The sequence below is a fragment of the Artibeus jamaicensis genome, unplaced genomic scaffold (assembly GCF_021234435.1).
Source record: "Artibeus jamaicensis isolate MK-2021 breed Jamaican fruit bat unplaced genomic scaffold, CSHL_Jam_final contig_729, whole genome shotgun sequence".
NCBI lineage: Eukaryota > Metazoa > Chordata > Mammalia > Chiroptera > Phyllostomidae > Artibeus > Artibeus jamaicensis.
Window position 1 is genome coordinate 3,009,021 of NW_026521939.1, and position 12,240 is coordinate 3,021,260.

Consider the following 12,240-nt stretch of genomic DNA (forward strand, 5'->3'; position numbering starts at 1 on the left):
AATATTGAATGTCAATTGTAATTTAAAACTAAAAAATTATTTAAAAATAAATAAAAAATAAAATAAAACATTAACCTGTAAAAAGAAGATCATTTATTACACCCACAGATCCCAAGATAAGGCAGCATGCCACGCCATGGTGGGGAGGGGCACATAAGAAATACTGGGGTTGGTAAGGAAGCAAGGGGTTAAAGGAAAACTATGGGTGAGAGCTTTATTGGAGTTTGAAGGTGAAGGAATGGGAGTCTTAGGGTAAGACTTGCTTTCACAGCTGAAGCATTTAGACTTCAAAAGGTAGCATTACTGGTGTCACTTGGACTGCAGGGTCTGGTTCTAGCTCATAGGGCTCATCCTCCTCACTGTGAAGTGATTTCCTCCCAGAGAAGGCCAGTACTTTTGGGTGGCACTCAGTTTCTCTCTTGTCTCCAGCTGATTAGTTTTTCTGTACCACTTAATTTTTCCAACTACAAATAGAATAAAGGCAGTCATTTAAAAAAAGTGTTTATTATGCATTAGCTAATTTTAGCCACAACATTGCAGGTAGGCATTATTGCACTCTCTGTTTTACAGATAGGGATGTCAAAGACTAAGAGAAGTACAGCAATTTGCCCAAGATTATATAACTAGTCAGTATTCACACCCAGTTCCAAGGGATAACAGAGCTTGTGCAGATAACCAGGACCCTGCAACGGTGTCTAAGGTGGGAAAGTAGCACTGCAAGGAGATCAGGGATGTGGTTTTTTTTCTTTTTATATACTTATTGATTATGCCATTACAGTTGTCCCATTTCCCCCCTTCATTACCCTCCACCCTGCACACCCCCTTTAGTTTATGTCCATCTGTCACAAGTTCTTTAGATTCTGTATTTCCCATACTATTCTTGCCCTCACCCCCGTCTATTTTCTACCTACCATCTATGCTACTTATTCTCTGTACCTTCTCCCCTCTTCTCCTCCTCCCACTTCCCTGTTGCTAACCTTCCATGTGACCTTCATTCCTATGGTTCCACTCCTGATCTAGCTGTCCTCTTAGTTTGCTTTTGTTTTAGGTATGGTTGTTAATAACTGTGAGTTTGCTGTCCTTTCACTGTTCACATTTTTTATCTTCTTTTTCTTAGATAGTCCCTTTAACATTTCATATAATAAGAGCTTGGTGATGATGAACTCCTTGAACTTGACCTTATCTGAGAAGCACTTTATCTGCCCTTCCATTCTAAATGAAAACTTTGCTGGATAGAGAAATCTTGGGAGTAGGTCTTTGGATTTCATGACTTTGAATACTTCTTTCCAGCCCCTTCTTGCCTGGAAGGTCTCTTTAGAGAAATCAGCTGACAGTCTGATGGAAACTCCTTTGTAGGTGACTGTCCCCTTAGCTCTTGCTGCTTCTAGGATTCTCTCCTGCATTTTAATCTTGGCTAATGTAATTATGATGTGCCTTGGTGTGTTCCTTCTTGGGTCCAACTCCTTTGGGACTCTCTGAGCTTCCTGGACTTCCTGGAAGTCTATTTCGTTTGTCAGATTTGGGAAGTTCTCCTTTATTATTTGTTCAAATAAGTTTTCTACTTGTTGCTGTTCCTCTTCCCCTTCTGGTACCTCTATAATTTGGATGTTGGAACATTTAAAGATGTCCTGGAAGCTCCTAAGCCTCTCCTCATTTTTTTGAATTCTTGTTTCTTCATTCTTTTCTGTTTGGTTGTTTCTTTCTTCCTTCTGGTCCACTCCCTTGATTTGAGTCCCAGTTTTCTTTCCATCACTATTGGTTTCCTGTGCATTTCCCTTCATTTCACTTAGTTTAGCCTTCATTTGTTCCTCTAATTTGTGACTAAAATCAACCGGTTCTGTGAGCATCCTAGTTTTGAACTGTGCATCTGATAGGTTGTCTATCTCTTTGTCTCTTAGAAGAATTGGCTCTGGGGCTTTGAGCTGTTCTTCTTCTTGAGCCATAATGTTTTGGTCTGTTCATGCCTGTTAGGTATGAGGGGTGGAGCCTTAGGTGTTCACCAGGGTGGGGCAACCCAGTTGCTGGGCTGTGATGCTGTATGTGGGGGCGGGGTCAGAGAGGGACAATGGTGCTTGTTCCATGCTCTCTCTCAGATTTCAGTCCCCTGTGCTGCTTCCCACAAGCAAACCAGGCCCCCATGGTGCCAGCTCCCAGGTGTGTGGGCCTGTGCACCCTCCAGGACCCTGTGGGTCTCTCCAACAAACTCTCTGTGAGCCTGGGAGCTTCTCCTGGCACCTCGACCTGGAAAGTCTTTCCAGTTGGTGCTTTCAGGCTCTAATTCACATCTCTGGGGTCCTGGCCCGAGCGGTCTGTCTCATTGCTCGCTCCTTCACTTGGTTTAATCTGCATGTGAATGTGTGACCATGGTCAGTCAGCTGCCCTGTGCCCTCACTGGATCCGCCCATTGCCACCCAGGCCTGGGATCTGCCAACCATCACCTGTGCTCCAGGGTCAGTCCTGCTGCTTTTTCCTGCCCAACCTCGCTCTGCCAGCCACTGACTTTGCTCCTCTTACCAATCTGGCTGAACGGTTCGTTGTTGTCAGACTTTTGTACAGTTCAATTTTCTGTGTTTTGGTTGCGTTTTTGTTACTAAAACTTTGTTGTCTTTAAACTTGGTTGTGCAAGGAAGCACAGTGTTTCCACCTACGCCTCCATCTTGGCCAGAAGTCAGGAATGTGTTTTTAAAAATATTATCAAGAGGCTCTCTGCTCCTCCTGTTCAACAGATAGCTGCATCTTCCTGCTCAGTGCCAGCCTTCATTCTGAGACACAGTGGTGAAGATTACAGTAAACAGATTTGGCCATATTGGGTGTCTGGTCACCAGAGCTGCCTTTTACTCTGGCAAAGTGGATGTTGTCACCATCAGTGACCCTTTCATTGACCTCAACTACGTGGTCTACATGTTCCAGTATGAATCTACTTATGGCAAGTTCAAAGGCACAGTCAAGGCCAAGAACAGGAAGTTTGTCTTCAATGGAAAGTCTTTCTCCATCTTCCAGGAGCGAGATCCCACCAACATCAAATGGGGTGATGCTGGTGCTAAATATGTGTGGAGTCCACTGGTGTCCTCACCACCATGGAGAAGGCTGGGATTGAGTTGAAGGGTGGAGCCAAGAAGGTCATCATTTCTGCCCCTTCTGCAGACGCGCCATGTTTGTGATGAGTGTGAACCAGGACAAGTATGACAACTCCATGAAGATTGTCAGCAATGTCTCCTGTACCACCAACTGCTTGGGCCCCCTGGCCAAGGTCATCCATGATAACTTGGGCATCGTGGAGGGACTCATGACCACAGTCCACGTCATCACCGCCACCCAGAAGACCATGGTTGGACCCTCTGGCAAGCTGTGGTGTTATGGCTGAGGGGCTGCCTAGAACATCATCTCTGCTTCCACTGGTGCTGCCAAGACTCTGGGCAAGGTCATCCCTGAACTAAACAGGAAGCTCACTGGCATGACCTTCCATGTCCCTACCCCCAATGTGTAGGTTATAGATCTGACTTGCCACCTGGAGAAAGGTGCCAAATATGATATCAAGAAGGTAGTGAAGCAGGCATCAGAGGGCCCCCTCAAGGACATCCTGGGCTATACTGAGGACCAGATGGTCTGCTGCAACTTTAACTTACTCCTCCACCTTCAATGCCAGGGCTGGCATGGCCCTCAATGACCACTTAGTCAAGCTCATTTCCTGGTATGACAATGAATTTGGCTACAGCAACAGGGTGGTGGACCTTGTGGTCCACATGGCCTCCAAGAAATAAAAGCCCCATGGTGGTCCATGGGTCCTGTCCCATGGACCACCAGCCCCAGTGACAGGAAGAGACCCTCAGCTTCTGGGGAGTCCTTGCCCCAAATCAATCCCCCAACACACTGAGAATCTCCGAACCTCCAGTTTCTATTCTAGACCCCCTGAGGAGGGGAGGGGCTTAGGAAGCCCTGCCTTGCCATGCACCATTAATAAAGTTCACTGCATACACCCCCACCCCCCAAAAAAAGAATATTATCAACAGCCCTGGCTGCTGTGGTTCAGTGGGTTGAGCACTGGCCTGCAAACCAATAGGTTGCCAGTTTGATTCCTGGCCAGGACACATGCCTGGGTTGCGGACCTGGTCCCCAGGTGGGGGCGAGTGAGAGACAACAGATCCATGTATCTCTTGTGCACTGATGTTTCTCTTTCTTTTTCCCTTCCTTTCCCCCTCTCTAAAAGTAAATGAATAAGTCTTAAAAGAGAGAGAGAGAGAAAGAATATTATCAAGAAACAACAAAGCAGGTGACTACCCAGATGTAACCTTGCCAGGCTAGGTTCAAAACTGGCTCTACCTCTTCTGGTCAAGACAGAGGTGTAGGTGGACGACACACTTTGCCTCCTTGCACAACCATAAGAAGGTTCACAACTAACCTTAAAACAAAATACAACCAGCACTGCCAGAAAAATAGAACTGTATAGAAGTCCAACAACCAAGGATTTAAAGAAGAAATATTCATCCAGACGTATAGGAGGGGAAGATACAGGGAGCCAGGGCAGAAAAGATGCCTCAGAGCTGTGGTGAGGCAGCAGTGGTGATGGCTAGTGCAATGGGTGGTATATAAAACCTGTTTAAGTGTGGTGCATAAAAACCAGGAGGGACACCTGGAGACCAAGCCATCCCAGCCCCTGGCCAGACTATAACAGCCCAGGGTTCCAGCTCTGGGTATAAAGCCTCATCATTTCTGGCTATAAAAACCAGTGGGGTTTGGGGCAGTGGAAGAAATGGCCAGTCTCTCAGGAGAGTCTGTGTAATGGACCCACATGGCCCTAGAACATATGCAAACCCATCCACTCTGGGATTCAGCACCAGGGCAGCAGCTAGAAGGGTGCCAGTCATATGTGGGAAGTTGGGAAAGTGACCAGAAACAGGGCAAGAGCCAAGCGAATGGCATTTTTCCCTCCCCAACCCCTCACCCACATGCACTGCGGGGGTTGCCCTGCTCTGGTGAATACTGAAGGCTCCACCCATTACAATGTACAGGTGTAGCAGGATGGAGTCAAAGCAGCTTCACCTCATACATAGAAAAAAACACAGGGAGGCTGACAAATTGAAGAGACAAAGAAATATGTCCCAAATGAAAGAACAGATCAAAAATCCAGAAAAAGAATTAAGTGAGTCCTGGCTGGTGTAGCTCAGTGGATTGAGCGTGGGCCTGCAAACCAGACAATCTCGGCTGGATTCCCAGTCAGGGCACATGACGGGGTTGCAGGCCGATTCCCTGCAGGCCAGTTCCCAGCAGGGGACGCACGAAAGGCAACCATACGTTGATGTTTCTCTCCCTCTCTCCTTCCCTTCCCCTCTAAAGATAAATAAATAAAATCTTTTAAAAAAATAAATAAATGAAAATAAAATAAAATAAAAAGAATTAAGTGAAATGGACATAGCCAACCTATCAGATGCAGAGTTCTAAACACTGGTGATCAAGATGCTTAAAGAACTCATTGAGTATGACAACAACAAAAAGGAAGAAATGAAGTTTATATCAAGTGATATAAAGAAAAATCAACAGGGAATCAACTGAAGGGAAGGAAGCTGGGGTTCAAATCAATGAATTGGAACATAACGAAGAAATAAGCAGTGGACCAGTACAGAATGAAGAAACAAGAATTTTTAAAAAAAGGAAAAAATAAGAAGACTCTGGGACATCTCCAAATGCGTCAACATCCAAATCATAGGGATGCCAGAAGGAGAAGAAGAAAAGCAAGAAATTTAAATTTATTTTGAAAAAATAATGAAAGAAAACTTCTCTAATTTGGCAAAGGAAATAGACATACAAGACCAGGAAGCACAGCAAGTCCCAAACAAGTTGGGCCCAAGGAGGGCAACACCAAGACACATCATAATTAAAATGCCAAAGGTTGAAGATAAAGAGAGAATCTTAAAAGCAGCAAGAGAAAAAGAGACAGTCACCTACAAAGGAGTTCCCATACGACTATCAGCTGATTTCTTAAAAGAAACTTTGCAGGCAAGAAGGGGCTGGAAAGAAGCATTCAAAATTATGAAAAACAAGGGCCTACAACCAAGATTGCTCTATCCAGCAAAGCTATCATTTAGAATGGAAAGGCAGATAACGTGCTTCCCAGACAAAGTAAAGCTAAAGAAGTTCATTATCACCAAACCCTTATTACATGAAATGTTTAAGAGACTTTTTAAAAATATTTTTATGCCATTACAGTTGTCCTATTCCCCCCCTTCATTCCCCTCCACCCTGCACACCCCTCCCCCACCATCCTCTCTTTGGTTTATGTCCATGTGTCACAAGTTCTTTAGATTCTATATTTCCTATACTATTCTTGCCCTCCCCCCTGTCTATTTTCTACCTACTGTCTATGCTACTTATTCTCTGTACCTTCTGCCCCCTTCTCCTTCTCCCACTCCCCTGTTGCTAACCCTCCATGTGATCTCCATTCCTATGGTTCCACTCCTGATCTAGCTGTCCTCTTAGTTTGCTTTTGTTTTAGGTGTGGTTCTTAATAACTGTGAGTTTGCTGTCCTTTCACTGTTCATATTTTTAATTTTCTTTTTCTTAGTAAGTCCCTTGAACAGTTCATATAATAGGAGCTTGGTGATGATGAACTCCTTGAACTTGACCTTATCTGAGAAGCACTTTATCTGCCCTTCCATTCTAAATGAAAGCTTTGCTGGATAGAGCAATCTTGGGAGTAGGTCTTTGGATTTCATGACTTGGAATACTTCTTTCCAGCCCCTTCTTGCCTGGAAGGTCTCTTTGGAGAAATCAGCTGACAGTCTGATGGAAACTCCTTTGTAGGTGACTGTCTCCTTATCTCTTGCTGCTTCTAAGATTCTCTCCTGCATTTTAATCTTGGCTAATGTAATTATGATGTGCCTTGGTGTGTTCCTTCTTGGGTCCAACTCCTTTGGGACTCTCTGAGCTTCCTGGACTTCCTGGAAGTCTATTTTCTTTGCCAGATTTGGGAAGTTCTCCTTTATTATTTGTTCCAATAAGTTTTCCACTTGTTGCTGTTCCTCTTCCCCTTCTGGCACCCCTATAATTCAGATGCTGGAACATTTATTTAAAGATGTCCTGGAAGCTCCTAAGCCTCTCCTTGTGTTTTTGAATTCTTGTTTCTTCATTCTTTTCTGTTTGGTAGTTTCTTTCTTCCTTCTGGTCCACTCCCTTGATTTGAGTCCCAGTTTTCTTTCCATCACTATTGGTTTCCTGTGCATTTCCCTTCATTTCACTTAGTTTAGCCTTCATTTGTTCCTCTAATTTGTGACTAAAATCAACCAGTTCTGTGAGCATCCTGATCACCAGTGTTTTGAACTGTGCATCTGATAGGTTGGCTATCTCTTTGTCTCTTAGAAGTATTGGCTCTGGGGCTTTGAGCTGTTCTTCTTGAGCCATAATGTTTTGGTCTGTTCATGCCTGTTAGGTATGAGGGGTGGAGCCTTAGGTGTTCACCAGGGTGGGGCAACCCAAGTTGCTGGGTTGTGATGCTGTATGTGGGGGCAGGGTCAGAGAAGGACAATGGTGCTTGTTCCATGCTCTCTCCCAGATTTCAGTCCCCTGTGCTGCTTCCCACAAGCAAACCAGGCCCCCATGGTGCTGGCTCCCAGGTGTGTGGGCCTGTGCACCCTCCAGGACCCTGTGGTCCTCTCCAACAAACTCTCTGTGAGCCTGGGAACTTCTCCCAGCACCTCGACCTGGAAAGTCTTTCCAGTTGGTGCTTTCAGGCTTTAATTCCCATCTCAGGGGCCCTAGCCTGAGCGGTCTGTCTCATTGCTTGCTCCTTCACTTGGTTTAAACTACGTGTGAATGTGTGACCATGGTCAGTCAGCTGCCCTGTGCCCTCACTGGATCCGCCCATTGCCACCCAGGCCTGGGATCTGCCAACCACCACCTTGGAGCTGCACTCCTGAGCTCCTGGTCTCCTAGGTTGGTCGGGCTGATCTTTCCTTCCCGACCCTACTCCCCCACTGACTCCACCCCTCTTACCTGTCTGGATGAATGGTTCCTTGTTGTCAGACTTTCATACGTTCAATTTTCTGTGTTTCGGTTGTGTTTTTGTTACTAAACCATTGTTGTCTTTAAACTTGGTTGTGCGAGGAGGCACAATGTTTCCACCTATGCCTCCATCTTGGCTGAAAGTCTCTCAAAGGGACTTATTTAAGAAGATCAAAACTATGAACAGTAAAATGACAACTCACAAGTATCAACAACTGAATCTGAAAAAATCACAAACAAAAAAACAAAAACTAAGCAAACAACTAGAACCAGAACAGAATCACAGAAATGGATACCACACGGAGGGTTATCAGTGGGGAAGAGGGGGAGAATGGGAGAAAGGTACAGAGATTAAGAAGCATAATTGGTAAGTACAAAATAGACAGAGGCAGGTTAAGAGTAGTATAGGAAGTGGAGAAGCCAAAGAACTTATGGGCATGAATTAAAAGGGGGGATTGCTGGAGGGAGAGCAGGTACTGGGCAGAGGGGAGCAAAGGGGGAAAAAATTAGAACTACTAATAGCATAATCAATAAAATATACTTAAGAAAAACAAAAAAAAACTGGCCCTTCAGTTCCTGCAAACAAAAAAGTGGCTGATTCAACTCCCAGCCTGGGCACGTGCCTGGGTTTCAGGACAAGTCTGTGGTTGGGTACGTGTGAGAGGCAACTGATTGATGTTTCTCTCACACATAGATTTTTCTTTTTATTTATTTATTCATTTATTCATTTATAATTTAATTATTGTTCAAGTTCAGTTTTCTGTCTTTTACTCCCATCCCAGTCCACACATAGATTTTTCTTTCCCTCTCTTTCTCCTTTCTTTCCCCTCTAAGAATAAATAAATTAAATATTTTTTAAAACACTGGCTCTACCATAAATCACCAATGTGATCTTGAACAAGTTACTTGACCCTTAGCTCTGCTGTTTTCTTTTTTCATTTTTAGCTTTTAGGTATTTATTTTTTAGAGAGAGGCGAAGGGAGGGAGAGCAACATAGATGTGGGAGAGAAATATCAGTCAGTTGCCTCTTGCACATAACAAACTCAGACACGTACCCTGTCCAGGAATTGAACTGGTGACCTTTCAGATTGCAGGATAATGCCCAACCCCCTGAGCTACACTAGTCAGGGTTCTGCTTTGGTTTTATACTCATACAATGATTTGAGGTCAGAGAAGAAAGGGAAGCCCTAACTGGAACAAAGACTAGGAAAATTGGGAGAGATGTTAGAGAGGGTATCATCTTTACTATGCATTCTATTCTAGCATGAAAAAGTCCTCATTGCCCTGGCTGGGGTGGCTCAGTGGACTGAGCTCCAATCTGCAAATCGAAAGGTCGCCAGTTCGATTCCAGTTAGGTCCCATGCCTGGCTTGCTCGCCAGGTCCCCAATTGGGTATGTGTGAGAGGAAACTGATTGATGTTTCTTTCCTTCTTTTTCTCCCTTTCTTCCTTTCTCTCTAAAAAGAAATAAAAAATAAAACCTTAAAAAAAAAGAAAAAGTCCTCATTGTATGGATGTGTGACATCATTATAACAGCCATAAATTATAGGTTTATCTAGTCAGCCAGAATATTGAATAAACCGTCCACTTGCTAGGTGGCTGAAACTGAAAACCTTGGACTTGATATCAGACTGTTTAAATATGGCCAGGTATCTGCTCAGCTGTCTGACCTTGGGTCAGTTACTTTGCCTCCCTAAGCCTTGGTTTCCTCATGTCATCATTAAATCAGGATAACAATAGTATGACCTCTTGGAATGTTGTGAGGACCGCATTAACTGATGCATGCAAAAATGTTTCACACCGTAGCTAGCATAAAGATCTGCACTTCTTCATGGGTAAGTCACTACTGTTTTTAGGATTGTGCCCAGGACAACGATATTGCAAATAAAGATGGTAGCATTTTCCTCCTTAATAAATCTAAAAGGAATTTGAATTCCCCTGGGATTAGGGCCCATCCCTTTGAATCAGCAGTTTAGATTTGGTTGCTGTAGTTTCAAGGGCTGTGAATGACATGCCACATTTTCAAAAGTTGCCTTGACTTGTCTGATGAAGAGATACTGTTTTTATAAACAGGCTGTCCCCAGTTTGTAAAATCCACCTCTGGGTGTTTTCCATCCATTCTCCACGACCTCCCACTGCAGCTCCTAACAAAAGGCAAACTGACTAAGAGGGAAGTGATCAATCGTTTGTAAGGGACACTTACTCTTTTGACCTCAACCTGTAAACACACGTCAGCAAGATTTACCTCAAGAATTCCCCAATCCCTCACCCTTTAGGTAATAGAGGCTTTCAATACAGTTATGGCTCATCTCTCTATCAAAAAAAGAGAAATAACTGCCCTGGGAGGGTAGCTCATCAGGGCATCATCCTGGTCCAAGGGTCGGGGCAAATACAAGAACACAATAAGCAATGAAAGCAATGAGTGGGACAAGAAACCAACGTTTCTCTCACTCTCCCTTTCTCTCTCTCTCTCTCTCTAAAAATCAATACATAAACTTAAAAAAAAAAAAAAAAAAAAAAAAAAAAAAAACTGACCCAAATGGAGTCACTGTGCAAAGCCAGAGGAAGACTTAATACCTAACCTAACTGCAATTTTAGCCTCTCCCAGGAGGTGGGATATGGAATTTTTAAACCAATCAATCTGGAATTTCCTGGTCAGCACTAGTGAGGTAATCTTCCTAATACTACTCCTCCCTGCCCCTAAGGAAAGGTAAACTTGCCTGAAATAATTCACTCTTTTAACTTTTAATCCCACCCTCTTTCTGCCTATATAAATTTTCTACTTTGTACATGACAATGTCATTTTTAGCTGGTGGATCTGTTTTATTTTCTCTAATGGACGAACGTTAATATCCACTGCCTCCAAGCCCCGCCCCCCAAATCCACTTGACAGCCTCCCACAGGACAGTGTTCCCCTGTGAGAACTTTGTATGCGCCACAGTGCAGAGCTTGGGACCTCTGATCTCCACGAGTTCCATTTCTCAGTCACTACAGCAGAAAGAAGGGGCAGCTCTACCACTCGTACGTAGTCTAATCGCTCTGGGCCAGTTACTTCTCTGAGTGTCAGTCTCAACTGTGAAATAAGCTGCCTTGCAGGACTTTCTTCATGGTCGTTCTATAAATATTTGTTATACCAGAGATGAGCAAGATAAGCACAGTTTCTGTCCTGCAAAGCAGTCCGGTGTGGGCATCAGGCATGAGAAAAGGAGTCAGAGACAGGCAGCGGCCACAGCCACAGTGCAGGGTGGGGCAATTCTGGGGAGGTCCAAGGGGGACTCTGTGCTTACTGTGCCTGCTGCTCTCCAGGTGCAATGCAGGGAGCCCTCTTTGCTCTGGAATTGCTGGCTGATGAATCACCCTCCAGAACCTCGGTAAGTATTGCAGTTCCGTGACCAATTGACTGAGAGATCAACGCACAGGAAGTTCATTAGAGAGGGTTCTTTGGAGAACACCTAGGAAGGTGGTTGAGAAAAAAGGGCTGAGAAAGTTTGATGGCTGCGCAGCATCAGCCTACCCCCTCAAGAAGCTCCAAAGTTGAGGGCATCCCAAAGAATTGTCCTAAATTGAGGCAAAAAGACCAGCCTTTATACCCCAACTTGAACCAGGTATTGAAGCGGTCTGCCCCCAAGAAGAAGGCCTTGGGCTTGGTCAGGCGTAGTACATCTCTACTGGAAAGTCTTCTTTTATTTCCACATCCCTCCTTTCCCAGTTCTTCCCACCCCCTAAAACAGATCTAAGAAGAGGAACCTAATCTAGCCAGGGAAGGTTTAGGAAGAAATAAGATATAAACTCAGACTTGACAAGTAGAAATTAGCTAGGAAGGGAGAAGACAGAACATAAGGAAGTTTCTAGGCCGAGGGAAGAGCACAGGCAAAGGCCCAGCAGTAAGGGAAGGAGGGGAAAGAGGAGAAATGCCTCTTGTTTCAGGATGAAATAGCTGAATAAGGTCAGTGGATTTGGGGTCCAGTCCCAACTCTGCCATTTACTCAATGTTCTTACGCTCTTCAAATAGCAGCTTTTCTGTAAATGGGGATAAGAATACCTGCCTCCCAGCTGTTTTTAGGATGAGGTGAGATAACGCATGCTTCATAAATGTTAGCTGCTGTGTCTATTGCTCAGAAAATAATAATAGCTGGTGTGTCAATAATATCTTATCTAGAAAAATTATAGAAGAAAAATTCAGGAGTCAGCAACTTTTTCTTAGTAACCAAATTGAATAATTTAAGCTTGTGGACCATGTGGTCTC

General features: G+C 44.2%; 1 pseudogene; it reads left to right on the forward strand.

Annotated features, from left to right (window-relative positions):
• Positions 1–238: 238 nt before the first annotated feature.
• LOC119037054 (glyceraldehyde-3-phosphate dehydrogenase-like) lies at positions 239–3,764 on the forward strand (annotated as a pseudogene).
• Positions 3,765–12,240: the final 8,476 nt, after the last annotated feature.